This window comes from Drosophila ficusphila, unplaced genomic scaffold (genome assembly GCF_018152265.1).
Source record: "Drosophila ficusphila isolate 14025-0441.05 unplaced genomic scaffold, ASM1815226v1 contig_470, whole genome shotgun sequence".
NCBI lineage: Eukaryota > Metazoa > Arthropoda > Insecta > Diptera > Drosophilidae > Drosophila > Drosophila ficusphila.
The window spans coordinates 1,028,747-1,047,419 of record NW_025064389.1 but is presented as its reverse complement, the minus strand read 5'-3'; the positions used below and the strand labels follow the sequence as shown (position 1 = coordinate 1,047,419).

The 18,673-nt window shown below is 43.0% G+C and overlaps 1 protein-coding gene across 1 annotated transcript in view; it reads left to right on the top strand.

Annotated features, from left to right (window-relative positions):
- The window catches only part of LOC122320325 (synaptic vesicle glycoprotein 2A-like), a 641,446-nt gene that overhangs the window by 90,416 nt on the left and 532,357 nt on the right, over positions 1-18,673 (top strand). The window lies entirely within an intron of this gene.

The following is an 18,673-nucleotide window of genomic DNA, read 5'->3' as shown; positions in this document are numbered from 1 at the left end:
AATTCGTTTGATTTGTTATCAAGTCAATTACTTTGATATCAAAAAGGGTGCAGAAATATTCTACAGGTGTCATCACGCTACCGACTTGGAGTTTATCGTCTGCTTCCCAAATACTTTTTGGAGCTTCAAATGGCCTTGTTCTCCATTTTAATGTCTTGGGATCAACTTTTTCAAAGCAACTCTTCGCCACAGCACTAGGTTCCTGGTTACATTGTTCTTTGATAAAGTTGTCAATATATTCAATCTCTATTGATTCTCCTTTGTCCACGATATCTTCTAAATTCTTCTCCAGAACTGCAAAGATATCTTCCATTTCATCACCACTTTCTTCGTCAGTGGAGGCATCCCAATCAAAGTTGATAATCCTCTTAATGTCTTCATTTGATAAACCTTTCTCTTTCGGTCTCATAGTATGGTGTGTATATATTATGTATTGCAATGGCCCAAAGTTGCCCACAAGCAACTTTACAACTTTGAAAATGCGTCACCTCTTTATTATTGAAAATTAATTAAATTAAATCTTAACAAAGTTTTGCTTATTCATTGATTAACAATATTTCATATATACTTTTAGCCTTTTTATATATATTTTATGAGTAAATCAGTATCTTTAAATATTCTTCAGAATTTCACAAAAAATTTTTTCACGACGCACGTCTAGTCTTTTGAAAACAATTTCGTCAAATGATGTGCAAATTTGATTTTTTTTGATAGCATTATAAGTAGACACATACAAGAACCGTTATGTTGAAGAATGAGCAGAAAATAACACTGTGCGACAAAATATAACGAAATGTTTGTCTGAGTTACTTTTTTGATTGTTTTCGGTTAAGGGGCATAAGTTATGCACAAAAATATTTATGCCACCTTCTAAGTGATAGGATTTCTTTTTTTATGATAAATTTTATGAAATTATTATTATGAAAATATTTAACACAAAATATTATTTTTTTTTTACTTCCAATAAACTATTATTTTTTTTAAAAGTGAATATTTTTTCTGATTTTTTTTGGATTTTTCATAGGTATCCTCGCGTAACAAGTTCCATACGTAGTCGCCCAGAGTATAGAGCTGGGAGAAAAAAATTTTAAAGCATTGTTATAAAAGCCTAACGGTATATTTGCTTAATATATTTTAATTAATAGATATTGAACTTGCATAAAACGCTTATAACGGTGAAAAAATATTTTCCCAATATGGTATTATAAGGCAGTGAAATATGCAAAAACACGCGTTTTTGGGACCTTTGAGTGTGCGTAGAAGCTGATTGGCTATTGATATTAACAAATCCAAAAACTTGTATTCTTATTTTGACTAGTAGAAGTGAAAAATAAGAAAAAATCAACTCAAACATTTTTTTGTCGCACAGTGTAATAGAAGAAACGATTACCGTTAGCCGTTAAACATTTAAAATTGCCCACAGGCAACGCTGGGGTCGAATGGGTTAAGATAAATTTCAAGTTTCTTCTGAGAAGGAAGTTAGCTCCAAAAAAAAAGCTATATCACTTTAAATCTCATGAAAACGATCACAAAAGTTTCAAATCAGTTCTCAAATAATAATTGACAGAAAAAACCAGAAAGGAAGTTAGCTTCATCGAGCCGAAGCTGATATACCCTTCCATTCATAAAAAATGTCGAAGAAAAAGGCAAACGAAAAGGCAAGGGCTAAAGAACATCGAAGCTATTTCAATATTTTTATTAAGTTTCTATCAGAGATCTGCAACGAGCATGATTGAATCAAAACGATCAGCATACCGAAACTTCGCTCAATTCAAGTAAATTCTCTCGGCAGAATTGTGATGGTGAGTGATGCATACCCGAAACAAAAATTCAGAGAGCGAACATGTTCGATGCGTCATTTCGCTTTCGGGTTCATACAGCTCATCGTCTCGCTTCGGTTCGATCAACATGCTGATTCTTAGCTTCGGGTTCGAGTCAAAGAAATTATTGTTGCCGAACTTACATTCATCTTAAGCAGATCGTGATCGTTTTGATTTTTTGCTCGATGCGAATGATTGGATTGTTAGCGAACCTAAAATACTCGAGTTGATTGCGATCAAGAATGTTAAGACGAAGAAATATTTTAAAGCTTCAATGATATTTTTTTTATTTAAATAAGGAACATCGTTAACATAACATTATTAATATATGTACATAAGTTTAAACTTCAAATTAAAGAAACAACGTTTTCATATTTTATAAGTAGAACTAAAAAGTAATCGATGTAATTGTAATATATATCTTATTTTTACTTTATTTGTTCGTTTAAATTAAAAACTAAGTATTGTAATTTTTAAAATAGGAATCAAGGAAAAGCAAGCTATCAACCGATCCTGGCTCTAATCGGTTTCTTTTTTCTGTGATAATATTTCCAGCCAAAGAAAAAGATCGCTCCACAGCCGCACTGCTAGCTGGCATGGAATGTATTTGAAACGCAAGTTTTGCCAGCAAAGGATATTTCTTTTGATTAGTCTGCCACCACTCCATTAAATTAAAATTTTGGTCAATTTCAACATATTCCTTGCAGTCTTTTTCCAGTTCGCCCTCGGGTGTTTCTGGGATTTTTAAGTCTGGCGATTTGATTAAATTAGAAAAAAAGAGTCGTTGTTGTTATCAGAATATGAATTATTTACTTCACTAGTTGACGGACAACTGACAAAGTGGCCCGTTCCACACTCGATCAAACCGTTCGCACTCGAGTAGCACCGAAAGCGAACCGCTCATGCAACCGATCCGAACACAGTCAAACCGCTCACAACCAATCATTCACATGAAAAGTTGCGCTCAAAAACAATCATGCCTGTGGCTGAGTATAATCAGAACCGTTCATTGGTGTTGTGATGATGTTTGATGCGAACCGAAAAGATCGCTCACATTTGACTCGTTGCAGATCTCTGGTTTCTATATTTTCCATTGTTCATATGATAGCTTTATGATATAGTCGTCAGATTTTTATGAAATTAAATTCGAAATTCAAGAGTTAATAGAAAACTCGATATTCCAAAAATTATGCTTGTCTGATGAAAAACAACGATTTATCATTTTTTTTCCGTTAATTATATATAGATATTTTGATCTTTCCTACGTGCAGCGATGTCACCCGGACGTTAAACGGTTGAGCGCAGGGTTTGGAACCCGTCTCGTAAAAAAGAAGCCCAGTGAAGACCAAAGCGAAAGCGTCCGAACCCTTACTTGGGAAGGTGCCTCTATCCAACTGGCGGATGCCCTCGAAAAATTAAAGGCTGACATTACCGCCATCCAGGAAATGAGATGGACAGGACAAGGTTGCTCCAAGCGAGCAAACTGCGATATCTACTAAAGCTGCCATGCGGAGAGGCGTGAATTTGGATACGGATTTGTAGTAAGCCGGAGACTTCGCCACCACGTCTCCAACTTCACCCCAGTGAGAGAACGACTGGCTACAATCCGCGTCAAAGCTAGGTTTTTCAATCTAAGCATAATTTGCGCGCACGCCCCGACGGAGGAGAAGGACGATGCTGTAAAGGATGCATTCTACGCGAGACTCGAGGACACATACGACCGCTGCCCAGACCACGACGTGAAGATTATCCTCGGGGACTTCAACGCAAAGGTCGGGCGCGAACGCATCTTCCATGAGACCACCTCGAACAACGGTCTCAGGCTGATTGACTTCGCCGCGGCGCGAAACATGGTAGTGAGTAGCACCAGATTTCGGCACCTCGACATCCACAAGGCCACATGGCTGTCCCCTGATCAAAAGACGCGCAACCAGATTGATCACTTTGTGATAGACGGAAGGCATGCCTCAAGTGTGATGGACGTGCGTACGTTTCGTGGAGTCAACATTGACTCGGACCACTATCTTGTCGCAGCCAAGATACGCATGCGGCTATGCCGAGCGAAAAACATACGCCCCATCACGCAACGAAAGCTTGACGTCACTAGGCTGCGATCACAACGGACAGCAATGGCCTACTCCACTCACCTCTCGGAACTGCTCCACCAACCTATCCCTCTCCCTGTTGACGTCGGGGGACTCTGGGCGCACATTTCCCACTCCATGGGAGCTGCTGCTGAATCAACCATTGGGTTCAAGCGCCCACCCACACGGTACCAATGGTATGACGAGGAGTGTCGCGTCGCAGCTGCAGCAAAAAACGCCGCCCACAGAAAAACGTTGCAGTCTGGCGCAACGCGAGCTACGTGTGAACGTTACAGGGAGAAAAGGAAGGAAGAGAGGCGACTTTTCAGACGGAAAAAACGGGAGCAAGACAAGCGAGAGTGCGAGGAACTTGAGGTGTTACGAGACAGGAATGATGTTTAAAAATTCTACCAACAAGTCAACCGTCTGACACAAGGTTTCAAGACCGGAGCATCTAACTGCCGGGATGAAAATGGAAATCTGGTTACGGATACGCAGTGCTCGCTGAGGTTATGAAGGGTGCATTTCTCCAAGCTGCTAGCAGGCGATGACGGCACCAATCCCGCCATTGGAGGAAGCAGCCCGATACCACCAGTCGACGACAATGTGGATATACCACTACCTAGACATGACGAGGTCCGAGTTGCTATAACGCGGCTCAAAAACAACAAAGCAGCTGGTGCTGATGGACTGCCTGCAGAGTTGTTTAAGTCCCGCGGCGAAGAGCTGATAAGGTGCATGCATCAGCTCTTGTGCAAAATATGGCTAGAAGAAAGCATGCCCAATGATTGGAATCTCAGCGTCCTTTGTCCTGTACTGAAGAAAGGTGACCCGACGATATGCGCCAACTACCGGGAAATCAGCCTGATTTCCATCTCATACAAGGTCCTATCGAGCGTAATATGTGAACGACTGAAGCCGTATACCAGCACACTGATTGGACCTTATCAGTGCGGCTTCAGACCTGGTAAGTCCACCATAGACCAGATCTTCACATTACGCCAAATCCTGGAAAAAACCCACGAGAATAATATCGACACACACCATCTCTTTGTCGATTATAAAGCTGCATTCGATAGCCCGACGAGGGAACGCCTATATGCCACTATGTCTGAGTTCGGTATTCCTGCAAAGCTAATACGGCTTTGCAGAATGACATTGAGCAGTACCATCAGCTCTGTCAAGGTAGGAACGAACCTCTCCGAACCTTTTAATACCGTTCGAGGTTTCAGACAAGGCGACCCCCTGTCGTGAGATCTCTTCAACTTCGTAATGGAAGGAGTACTGCGGAAAGCCGGTGTACATCGATCTGGCACTATTTTTTATAAAAGTGTCCAGCTCCTTGCGTATGCCGATGATATTGACATCATTGGCCGCAGCAAGCGTGATGTCACTGCTGCATTTTCGGCTATCGAAAAAGAGTCGGCAAAAGTGGGTTTGGCGGTAAACGAGGGCAAGACGAAGTATATGCTGTCTACAAGCAGGGAGGCGCGGCGCCTAGACTCCCATGTGGTAGCGGACAGCTATACCTTCGAAGTGGTCAAGGAGTTCACGTACCTTGGCACTGCCATTAACACCGAAAATGACGTCAGCCTGGAGATCAAGCGAAGAATCACACTTGCCAATAGGTGCTACTTTGGTCTGAGTAAGCAAATGTGCAATAGAGACCTCTCTTGCCGAACAAAACTAACACTCTACAAGACACTCATCCTACCCGTGCTTTTATATGGCGCAGAAGCATGGGTAATATCACTGACGGATGCAGCAGCGCTTGGAGTGTTCGAGAGAAAAATTCTTCGCAAGATCTTTGGTCCCGTTCGGATTGGGGACGACTTTCGCATTCGGATGAACCACGAGCTGTACGAGTTGTACGACGACGTGGACGTGGTCCGGCGCATCACGATACAACGTCTGCGCTGGCTCGGCCACGTTGTGCGTATGGATAAAGAATCTCCAGCTCAGAAGGTGTTTGAAGCGAGGGTCGACTACGGGCGACGACGAAGGGGACGACCAAAGCTCCGATGGAAGGACCAAGTGGAGGAGAACCTGACTGCACTGGGAATTTCCGATTGGAGGAGGCGCGCGAGGAGCAGAGGCGCCTGGAGGGAGACGCTGAGGTCGGCCAAAACCCGAATCGGGTTGTAGTGCCACCTAATAATAATAATAATCTTTCCTACGGCAGCTATATGATATAGCAGTCCGATTTTTATGAAATCTTTTTTTCGAATCAAGGGTTATTAAAAAACTCGATGTTCAAAATGCACGTGTTCATGCTCGCGGGATTAAAAACAACGACGCTGTCATTTTTTTGCTTCTATTTCTATTCATATTTTTTGATCTTTTCTATTGCAGCTTGATAATATAGTCGTCCGATTCTTGTGTAAATAGCACCATCTCGACAAAATAAAGTATCATATCGACAAACAACGAAAAATAATTCAATCTTATGTATAGGAGCTATCCGATATAGTCGCCCGATCCGGCTCGCCCTGACTTATATACTGCGTGCAATAACTTCACAACTTTTGGGAAAGTTTCAGCAGGATAACTTCAAAACTGAGAGACTAGTTTGCATAGAAACAGACAGACGGACAGACGTATTTCCATTATAATCGTGATTCTGATCAAGAATATATATATACCTTATGGGGTCTGAGGTGTCTCCTTCATTGGGTTGCAAACTTCTGATTAATACAAGGGTATAGTGGTATTATTATTATTAGGGGGGAAAAAGGTTACCACGACCCAACTGGATCTATTGTACCTCCTATCTGACCTTAAAGCTCACCCATCAACCCGGCTTCTCCGATAAAGTTAAGGAGATTTGTTGGGTTATGCTTCCAGAGGTCCCAAGTGTAAGGAACCTGGACCCGAGTGTTCTGCTCCTCAGGCCACTTAGTGCTGAGCAATCTGATATTATGTGTAGGGAGGTTTCATCCTCGCTGTCACAGAATCTGCATGTATTGCTGTTTGCAATCCCTATATTAAATAGGTGTCTCCTTAGTTTGCAATGTCCGGTTAGTAAGCCGGTAGATATCCTAAGTGAACTCTTCCCTAGTAGTATAAGTTTCTTAAACCGCTTCATGACATAGTTGCAGATGAGGGTTTTGGCTTGTCTTTGGCCTGTGGTGTTTTCCCAGCAGGTTTGCCTCATATGTACCTCTTCCTTTCTTAGGTAATCTTTGATTGTGCTGCCTATGCCACAGTAAGGCTCGGGTCCTATAAGGGGTCGTTCCGCCCCTAGTTTTGCTAGTCGGCTAATTCATTCCCGGATATGTCTTTGTGTCCTGGAATCCATCTTAATGACAGCCTGTTGTTGCTGCCCAGAAGGTTCAGCTTTGTTCTTACTTCTCGAACCAGCTTCGAGGTGATTCTATTGCTGCATAGTGCAGTAATTGCCGCTTGACTGTCCGAGAGGATCGCAATGTCCTTGTTTGTGTACCCACGCTTCATATTGAGCTCTGCACACCGTCCTATGGTGAAGTTTGCGCTTGGAATATGCTGGTGTATTGGCCTAACGATTAATGGTACTTAATTCGTGGTCCTACTACTCCAAGGCCAGTGCCTTGGTGTGTTAAAGACCCGTCCGTATACCATGCTATAGTGTGACTCGCCATGGAGTGTACTTCCTTCATGGTGGTCCATTCTTTCTTGTTGCTCAGATGAGCAGAGAAATTCTTTTCAAAGATGAAATCTCCTGTCATTTCGTCCCTGGGGTGTGAGCTCAGGGGAAGTTTGACTAGTAGTTTTCTCTGTAGTTTTTCCGTTTGGCCTTCCTGATCTCCTTGTTGTAGAGCGTCAGGCTTTGTTTATATTGTCCCTAGTTATCCTCGCTCGTTTTTTCTCTGTTGAAGAGCCGGCGGGTGGAGATTCTGAGCCGTTTCAGGTTGTCATTCCTCCATGGGGCGTCTCTATCCGATTACCGATGTGCATTGGCGTCACACCCGATGATTAGGTGCATCTTCTTCCTCTTGCAGCATTCCACGAGTCCGATGTTTTCCGGTGGTGGGCATGCTGCATCCCCAGCAAAATACGCCGATGCTATGGCGATCGCTGTTAACCTTACTGCGCCGCTCACAGTTACCGCGACACAGTCACTACTTAGGAACTCTGACAAGATACTATAATTGATATATTTTCTTATTAATATGCATGCTCATGGGTGTGCACCCCGTTGGTCGCATATTACCTTTGATTCCCTTTGTGTACTGGCCTTTAATGCCCTGATTGCACCAAGGCTCCTGTATGAGAGCTAGTCCGAGATATTGGTTGGAAAACAACCTGGCCAGGACGGCTGATGCCGCCTTGGCTCGGTGTAGGTTCACCTGGGCTAGCCTCGTGCTGCTGTATGCAGCCATCACTGGAGCGGGTGCTCCATATTTTGTGAAGGGGGCGGGCATTCCCCTTCACTGCCTTCCGTCAGAGTGACGTCGGCCTCCATCTCGTCGTTATAGTCCAGGAGGGGCTCCTGGGAGGGCGAGGGATGCTCATCCTCACTCCCCACGTCCATATCAGCGATAGCCTCCTCCTTTGCACCCATAGGCTCTTGTGGCTTGTCGAGGGATTCCTCGACCTCCACTTTGCCGACTATGGGGCCAGGGGGGTGCTACTTCTGTTGCGGCCATCTTTGCCGTCTTCCTGAGACCACTCACTGAGACGGTCCCGAATCTAAAGTTGAGCTGATGCCCTTAAGAGACGAAGAGTGCCCCGCCTCCGTCGTTCTTTCGGCAGATCACCTTCCAGGCATCGATCTCCATTCTGTTTTGGCGTCCCACCATCATTAGAAGCCCCATATTGCTTCTCTCTGCACTTCTAGGGCAGAAGGCTGTGACATTGTATACCGCAGGAATGTCTTCTCCTACCCTAGTGTCAAGGGGCACGCCCTTCAATGTTCTTAGCTGAGGCGTCACAGTCCTCAGCCAGTCCGCAGCCAGTCCGCTGTGTCCTGGTCCAAGCAGTCTATCAGGAGGTATCCGACCCTAAAGTGGATTCCTCTGAAGGCGACCACTGAGTCCCATTGTGACATGAGCACATCGTCCATAATGGCGTCCTCCAGCTCGGCAAGCTCTTCGTTGCTCAGGTACACCTGCGGGTAGTCCTCAGGTAGTACCGCAACTCTGACTCTCTTGGCGGCCTCCGCGTAGGAGGTGTGTGCGCCCGTGAGAGGAGCCGTACGAGTGGAGGGTAGCTGCTTTCCACCCTTGTCACCCGCCTTCGACACGCTGGGTGTGCCAGCAGATGCCTCAGGGGGGGTCTCCTCGTCGCCGCCGCCTTTGATGTGATCGGCCCATCAGGCCTTGGGGGACGAGTGGGGGTGCCGCTGCCTCTTTGGTGCCCTTTGACTTGGACCTTTTCGGGGTGTCCATCGGAGGGGTGAGGGTACTGTTTGCCCGCTTGCTGGCAGGGGCAACGTTTTGTACCACTGGTCGTGGTTTTTTCGCCTTCTTCAATGCTTCATCAGGTGGAGGTATCTGAGGTACCTTTTTATTTGGACCCCGGCAGGCCTCTCCTGTTGGGGTCGTCTAGGCCTGCAGGTTGTCCTTTGGCTGGAAGGACATCTGTCTTAATGGCAGGCCTGGTCCTCTGTCTAGCCGCGGGGGTAGGCGAGCCAGCCGGGATGGTCCTGCTGGTCGCTTACGTTCCCGGACTGGAACAGTTGACCATTGTGGGGGATGTCCCACATTCTGCGTCCGAGACGCACTCCTGGCGGTGGCTGCGCTCCTGGATGGGGATGGTCCCACCTGTGGTCGCTCTCCATCGAGGAGTTGGTTTTCGAAGTGTCTTGCGACACTCGAGGCAGGGATGTCCTGCGGTAATTTGTTTGTGTTATTCTTCCTCATATTCAGATCCCACGTGTTGCGGAGAATATAGGGTCCGCCCGGGCAGAGATCCGCCATACCCGGGTAAGGCATAGCTAGGACAGGCGGTCGCCACTTGCCTGAACCCTCCGTGAGAGACTGGGCTAGTTGTTAATCCGGGCCCCCAGCCAGGATGACTATCGGCACGGGTCGGATGACACCTTAGTCCGGCACCGGAGTGAGATTGTGGAAAGGGAAGTTGGTAGGTAATTGTGAGGGAAGAGGGCCAAACAAGCGTCTTACCAGAACACCGACTTCGGTGTACCCGCTGTTTGTCCGGGGTTGTGTATTAGCTTGCGCTTATTCACAACTGACCTTATGAAAAAGGCCGTTCGCTATCCACAACCTGCGACCCGCCTGCTAGCCCCAGCTAAGCCCCCCTTGAATATCTCACTAGTTCTCGAGGAACAGGTATAAGGGTATAACAAAAAGAGTTCACATTTGCGTGAACTGAACAAAAATTAATTTTATTAAGAGCTTATCACTCTGCTATCGAATTTTGAATGAAACTTTATAAAAATCGGATAACTATATCAAATATCTGACATAAAAAAGATCGAAAGATCGACGTTGAGGCAGCCGAATCTACAGAAGTCGAGAAAAGGAAGCCAATGCCTCCGCCGAATTATATTCGAGAAAAGAGCTCCAATGTCCTTGTCAAAAAATCTATCGAGCTTATTGGAAAGGATAACTTCCACATAAAACCCCTTATAAAGGACAACATTCAAGAAACAAAAGTTCCAATGAAGTGGGAAGATAATTACAAAGTATAATCGAAATATCTTACCGAAAATAAAAAACTTATACACGTACCACCTAAAAAGTGGCAAGCGCCTGCAAGTCTTACTTAAGGGCATAGAGTCCGCCTGCAGAGATAACAAAGGCGCTAAAAGAGAAGGGATTCAAGGGCGCTACAACAGAAAGGATTCAGCGCTTAGACTGTCTTCAATATCCTTAACAGGGATAGAAAGCCGCAGCCACTCTTTAAGGTAGAGCGCGCACCAGAAAATAAGTCTCTATTTACAATCTTCAGTTCCTGCTGCACCGCAGAATAACAGGAACCGCACAAGCGCAGTAGCCCGGTACAATGTGCGAACTGCCAAGAATATGGTCATACTGCGCCCGGTGTGTATAGTTTGTGAAGGGCTTTATGTCTCCGCACACTACTCAGCGGGTAAAGATGACTGCAACTCGAAAAAATGCGGCAATTGCGGTGGCAATCACCCTGCTATCTACAAAAGTGGTTCAGTTTATAAGGAGCTAAAAAGACGCTTCCATCAGAGAACTAATTCCCGCACCCAATATAAATAGTTGACAGCTTCTAGATCAAACCCTGAAGTCTTCTTCTTGACTGCACCTAGATTCTCACTAGGACCCACAAACTTTGAAAAAAATGTGATATAAATCAGGACTGCCTTCCCCTGTCTCAAAAAGTTCATTTCTGCAATCAGCAAATCAAGAACCGAACACGGCTCAGCAGCATCAATCACCGGAGAAGCTAAAAGCAATTTCGAAGATATGACAGCCTGTAACGAAGCACTACGGAGACTATGTCATTTATGCGTACAACTTTGCAAGTTATAATGCAAAGCCGAAGTCTATTGAATTAAATACTGGTTTCACAACAATCCAAATAATGACCTCCCTACGGATATCGGAGCTGGAACGCCAACGGCGTTTCACTGCATAAACTTTAGTAAGCTCAATTCCTACTGGACAATCACACCGACGCTGCTTTCCTAAACACACTATACAAGGCTATTCATTTTACGGAACAAATCATCCAGATGGTGAAGCAAAGCACTTAAAGCCGTATTAAGCCCCACTATCATAATAAATTTGCTAAAAACAACATACAGGCCACATCTATAAATATACAATCAAACACAGGCAACCAACTTACCCTAGCCGCCGTATAATGGCCCCCTTACTTTACTATAGTTGGGGTGAGTTTATGCAGTTTTTCAACTCACTAGGAGACTACTTAATAACAGCAGAGCTTTGCCCTCATCTCAATGATGAAGCTAGAGTACACACCTTTTTTAATATACTAGAGACTGTACTCGTCTCTCCAGCTAAAGTTTCAACACTTTTAACTATAAATACACAATAAACTTACGTCAAGTCAGGCAATTCCACAGATCGTCATCTGCTAGGTAAAGCTTAAGACATGCCTCATGTCAACTCACCAAAGCTTTACAGCAAGAAGAAGCATATGTCACGCGCCGTTACATAGAACAATTGTCAACATCTTCTTCAAAAAACAGCTCAACCAACTCTGAGCCTACCGAAAGAAACTGTGATGCCTATTATAAATCCCACAGGCGGAGGGGCGCACAGCGATGCAGACAGAGCCAGCACTTTTGCTAACCACCTCAAAAATGTCTTCCAACCAAATCATGCGTTCACTTTGCCGACTTTACCATATGGGCCTCAGATTTAACATGAGCCAATTGAGTTTCGCCCAAATAAAACAAAAACAAATAAATCACCGCGCTGCGACCTCGTAACCCCCAAAAAAAATCACTGAGCTCCCATATTGCGCCGACTGCACTTTTACACAGTGTTGAGCTAATAAGCTTTTTTATTAGCTATTTAAATAAAAACACAAGAGTTTAGAGTTCGATTTCTGCAAAGACAGCGAATTTATTTTAGCAGAAGCGATTAACAAAAATGGTCCGCGAGATCGAAAGGAAGAGTTAGAATTACAACGGATCAGACAATTTCAGCAGAGTAGAAGCCAACAAGCAACGAGAGAGCGAATAGAATGATAGAGATAGAGAGCGATGGTTATTATGCAGATAAGATAAGAGCGCGCATTAAGAGAACCTAGTTATCTGCTGTGGCTGGATGACCCGACACACAGCTTTTCAATGACATTGCAACACTTATCCACTTTCCAGTGAGAGGGAAAATGTCAATTATAATAATGATAACAAAGCCGGGAAAAGACCACACAGTCCGTAAGTCGTATAGACCTATATGCCAACTTCCAAGCTTAAGTAAACTCTTTGAAAAATGTCTCAGATAAACACAATCCTAAGAATCCAGGAAGGAATCCCCTCAGATAAATTGTACATGTCAACCGAATAACTTCAGAAATTCGGAACTCTTTCAGAGTCTTACCTCTACGACAGATAATATGCGGTGAGATGTAACACTGCTATAACTGACAATTTAACTATTGGAGCTGGAGTTCCTCAAAGTAGCCTGCTAGGGCCAACCTCATATGTCCTCTACACAGCAGACATTCCAAAAAGCACACGTCTAACAACATCCACGTTTGCCTATGACACAGCTATTCTTAGCCGCTCAAAATTCCCGATGCAAGCAACTGCGCAGTTAGCTCTTTATCTGGTCGATATTGAAAAATTGCTTTCAGATTGGCCAATAAAAGTGAACGAACAAAAATGCTAGCAGGTTACTTTCACCTTGAACAGGTAAAACTGCCCGCCGCTGACGTTGAACAACACTCTACTCCTGCAAGCAAACGAAATGACGTATCTAGGAGTACACCTCGACGGAAGACTCACATGGCAACGGTAAATTGAAGCCAAAAGAACACCCCTAAAGCTAAAATCCAGCAGCCTTTATTGGCTTATCAACGCTCGGTCTCCCCTTAGAATTGAATATAAAGTCCTGGTATATAACTCGGTAGTAAAGCCTATACGGATGTCCGGGTCCCAGTCATGGTGGAGTGCCAGCAATAGTAATGTTGACATAGTCCAGCGAGCTTAGTCGAAGATCTTGAAAAAAACCACCAAGGCACAGTGGTAAGTTCGCAACGGAAACATACACTGGTCGGCATATATTTTTTGACAAAATAAAAGTGAAATATACTCGAAACTTGAACTTGCTTCTTTTAACTTTTGGTATCAATGGAAAGGTAATTTAAATGCCGTTTGAATGATACCATACTTTTCTTAACTCATTCGATATTTATTGAAAAGGGCAATTTTTAAAAAAAATCTAATTTTTAAGTATATTGTTAGTTGCATTTTAATGTTTAGATTCGTAAACTTATTGTAAGTCTTAAGGCCAGGTTCCTCTCAACAATTTTGAAAAAATGAAAATTTTTTTTTTTCATAAATTGCTACTATATACTTGTCGAAATAGTATAAAATAAGTCCCGAAGGTCAGCAAGGCCGAGAAGTAGGTGTAAAAGAGTGAGGAGCGCTGCTGGTAGTACGGCCGCTCGAACGCTTTAAAAACTTTAAACTGATTTTTCTCCGAACCACGTTTTCTCGCATGGATGACACTCTCATTTCAAAACTATGGCACTTATCGATTTGAACCAAACGGCATTTTACTCTTAATATGTCTGGCTATGGCCGGTACCAGAATCAGAAATATTCATTATTTTTTAAAAAAGTTATAAACAATTATAAGTGAAAAAAAGGGTTAAAAAAATTCAAAAGTCCGCCATTTTTTTATTTTTCATGGAAAATTTTTCATTCTGGTATCGGCCATAGCTACTTCGATGCAGAACACGAAACTATTTTGGTTTTTGCATTCAGATAATTATTTTTCAAGTAATCGTGTCATCCATCTACGAATCGGACGAGTTTCAGCAGCCATTTTCAGGACCGCCATTTTGAAAAAAAAAATTAAAAAATTTTTTTAGTAATTTCATATATATACTTTCATATATAAAAAAAATTGAATACTCAACATTTTTTGTTATGAAAATAAAATTAATTGAAAAAAGTACGTTTTTCAGAGGAACCTGGCCTTAAAGTTAAGAGAATAATCAATAAATAAAACCAAAGTAATAAAAAAATAAGAAATTAAGCTAGCTTCGGCAAGCCGAAGCTTATATAACGTTGCAGTAATCAAATATAATATGTCGAACCAAATACATAGGGGCTAAACAACATGGAAGCTATGTTGATTTCTATATGAAGTTTCTGTATTTTCGACGATTGTTCATATGAAAGCTATATCAGATACTCGTCCGATTTTTATGAAATTTAATTCGAAATTTAAGAGTCATTAGAAAACCCTATATTTAAAGAATAGGGCGGTCGGTGGAGCAGCCGGTAGACCGGTATCTTATCACCAGTTCGAACGAAAAACACCAAAGATTACTGTATCCACTACAGGTTATAGAGGTCCTTTTCTGCCAGGTGGAATGATAAAGAACATTATTTTTTTTTTTTAAGACTACAAAGGTATAAAAGCTTTGGCTTGCACTTTTTATACCCTTGCAGAGCAAAATTGACCACATTTGTACAAGCAGAAAATGGAGGAAGTCTCTACTGGATGTAAGGGACAAGAGGGGAGCATCGATAGACAGCGACTACGAGCTGATCATTGGGGAGCTCTCAATGCTGACGACTCAAGGAACCAACGCCCGTCCCCCCTCAACCTACACCTACATGGCAAAACGGACATCAGCGCCAGGATTGCATCAACATTACGCACCCACCTACTACCGCAGCAAGGCCTGACATGGGAACAGACGTGCGATTCACTAAGGACCACCGCAGAAGGCATCATTGGCACTCAACAACGAAGAAGAAACAACTGGATCTCTAGCGCAATGTGGGACACGATCAACAAAAGGAACTCACTGAAATTACTGGCTGACCATGACAGCAATAGACGCGACGAACACCGCGTACTATGCAAAGCGGTCAAGAGAGCCCTACTGGATAGACTGGCAGATAAGGCAGAACGCGCAGCAAATGAGAACAACATGCGATCACTATACCAGACAATTGAACAAATCTCAGGATTATATAGAAGAAAGAACCAACCAGTCAAAGATGCCAACGGAATACTTCTCACTAGCGACGACGACCAAATCCACAGATGGCGCCAATACTTCATGGAAATCAGCAACTCCGACATGCCTAGCAGGAGCGATGACTACAGAAGTGTTGTGCCAGCAAATGGGAACCGGAGAATATTATCCGTCCCACTCACCGTGAGAGAAATCGGAAACGCAATAAAGAAGCTCAAGAACAACAAAGCTGCCGGGATGGATGGCATTCCAGCCGAAATCCTCCAAGTTGACACTCAACTGATGGCAGAAATAACTTCAGACCACACAGGAGCTGCGTAGACCAAGCCAACACCCTACGCATCATAGCCGAACAAGCTGTGGAATGGAGAGCACCACTGTACCTCCTGTTCATCGATTTCAAGAAGGCGTTCGATTCAATAAATAGAGCAGCAATATGGGGAGCGCTTGCAAGGAAAGGAGTACGGAGTCAAGCAAGGATGCCCATTATCCCCACTGCTCTTCAACATTGTGGTGGACGAGGTCATGAGAGAAGTGTGCAAACACAAACGTGGAATCACATGGAGCTTCACCAAACTTGAAGACTTAGACTACGCAGACGACATCTGTCTAATCTCTCACAAACTGAGTGATATTCAACCCAAAGTTGATGACCTCGTGAACCTAGCCAGCCGTGTGGGTCTACAAATTAACACGGCGAAGACAAAAGCGATGCGCCTCAATCACGCCAGCCAAGGAAATATCATCGTAGGAGGAAACCCAATAGAATAGGTACGTCGAGAGTTTCCCATACCTTGGCACCGTAATCTCCAACAACGGTGGCGTGACACAAGATGTGACGAGTAGGCTAGCTAAAGCCAGGTCTGCCTTCGGGAGACTCTACCGCATATGGATAAGCCGTCAAATAAGCAGAAAGACAAAGATACGGATCTTCAACTCATGCGTAAAATCCGTCATACTATATGGAAGCGAGACGTGGCTCACAACAAAGACAATAATCCAGCAATCGCAGGCATTCACCAACAAGTGTCTCAGAATAATATGCGGGATTTTCTGGACAAACAGAATCTCTAACATAGACCTCTGGAATATGATGGGTGAAAGTGCAACAAGACTCCAAATCAGGAAGAAAAAATGGAGATGGATAGGCCACGCACTGCGAAAGGACCAGGAAAGCATAGTTAGGAGGGCACTAGAGTGGAGCCCACAGGGAAGCAGACGTGTAGGCAGGCCTAAAACAACATGGAGAAGAACCGCCCTTCAAAAACTGTCCCAATACAACATCACATGGGATGCCAGCGAAACAGACAGCAAGAAATAGAGTAACATGGAGGAATCTAGTCGAGGCCCTATGCTCCCAGGAGGAGTTATAAAGGAATTTAAAAAAAAAACCGTAAACCAAAAATTTTAAATGGAACCCAACCAGTTATGAATAAATAAAAATGCCAATGAAAAAATTCGAATTTAACTTTGTCGTTGCATGACGGCACAAGTCCATTTTAAAAATTTGGTTGTTATTTTTATACCCTTGCAGAGCAAAGGGTATTATAATTTCAGTCAGAAGTTTGCCATGCAGTGAAGGAGACACCTCAGACCCCATAAAGTATATATATTCTTGATCAGCATCACAATCTGAATCGAAATATGTATGTACGTCTGTCCGTCGGTCCGTCTGTCTGTTTCTATGTAAACTAGTCTCTCATCTTTGAAGCTATCCTGCTGAAACTTTCCCAAAGTTGTTAAGTTATTACACGCAGTATATAAGTCGGAACGGGCCGGATCGGCCGACGATATCGGATAGCTCCCATACGAGAGATTGAAAAAAAATCTCACTCCGTTGTTTTTGATCAGGTCGACTTGATTTCTTCCAGATGGATCCAGATACTTTTGAATTTCGGATTCAATTTAATCAAAATCGGATAACTCTATCATATTGCTCCCACAGGAAAGATCTAAAAAAACATATATAAATAATGGAAAAAAATTATAACGTTGTTGTTTTAGTCCCATGAGCATGATTTTCTAAATATGGTTTTTTAATAACCCTGGAATCGAGAAAAAATCTTGATTAAAATCCGATAATGTTATCATATAGCTGCCATAGGAAAGACCGAAAAATATATATGGAAATAACGGAAATTAAAATTATAACATCGTTGTTTTTTATCAGGCAAGCATGATTTTTGGAATATAGAGAGAATTTTATCAAAATCGGATAACCATGTCATATAGCTGCCATATAAACAATAGTCAAAAATATGGAAAATTAATAGAAAAATCGTCATATCGAAGCTATGTTTAGCCTTTATGTATTTTATTCAATAAATTATGACTGCAAGGGTATATAAGCTTCGGCTTGCCGAAGCTAGCTTCATTTATTGTTGCTACTGACATTGTGCCTAAAAAGTACCATAGCTTTAAGACTAGCAGGTCATATCAGTTCATATTACACATTTTGCACGCCACTGATTCACACTTTCGGTTAATAAGAGAGTTAGACTGAATCCACTTGAATCCGGTAAGTTCGACTCCACGAAAGACAAGCTTTTAATAAATTCAATAAAAATTGTAAATTTCTGAGGAACTCGAAGTCAATGCGCGAAAAAAAAAATGTTAATCTCTTTGCAAAATCATATGGTGTGTTTGTCCGTTCACAACTGATGATTAGCTGATGGTTGAGCTATTTAAAAGCTTGGATAAATCTAATCAAAGCATCTGTTATCGACTTGTGAAAAAATATCATGGCTTTTTAAAATTGAAAATTTAAATTAAAGCCGCTAGCGAGACCAAATCGTCCACTGTGCGGCGCACCGAATCGGCAGCGTCCTTACTAGTGATCGAGGGAAGGCGACAGTATGACGTCGCTCAGAACTACCTTCGGAGTATTATTAATTGAGCACGGGCTGTTCATTGAAGTGATAAATGAAACTAACTTACAAGCCAAGAGCACATAAGCATTGTCAGCGAGTCGACTGCGCACCCACGGAAGATGCTGACCATGCAAAAGCAAGAACCACGCCACTGCTTGTGCAGAATGGTTTTGAGTGCAGCTATTTAAGTGGTATATGCTGTGTCATGCCCTGTGTTTATGCCCTAAAACAAAGTTTTTAGCTTAACACTAGAGTGGCACGAAAATCACCAGCGAAATGATAAGACTAATTGTTA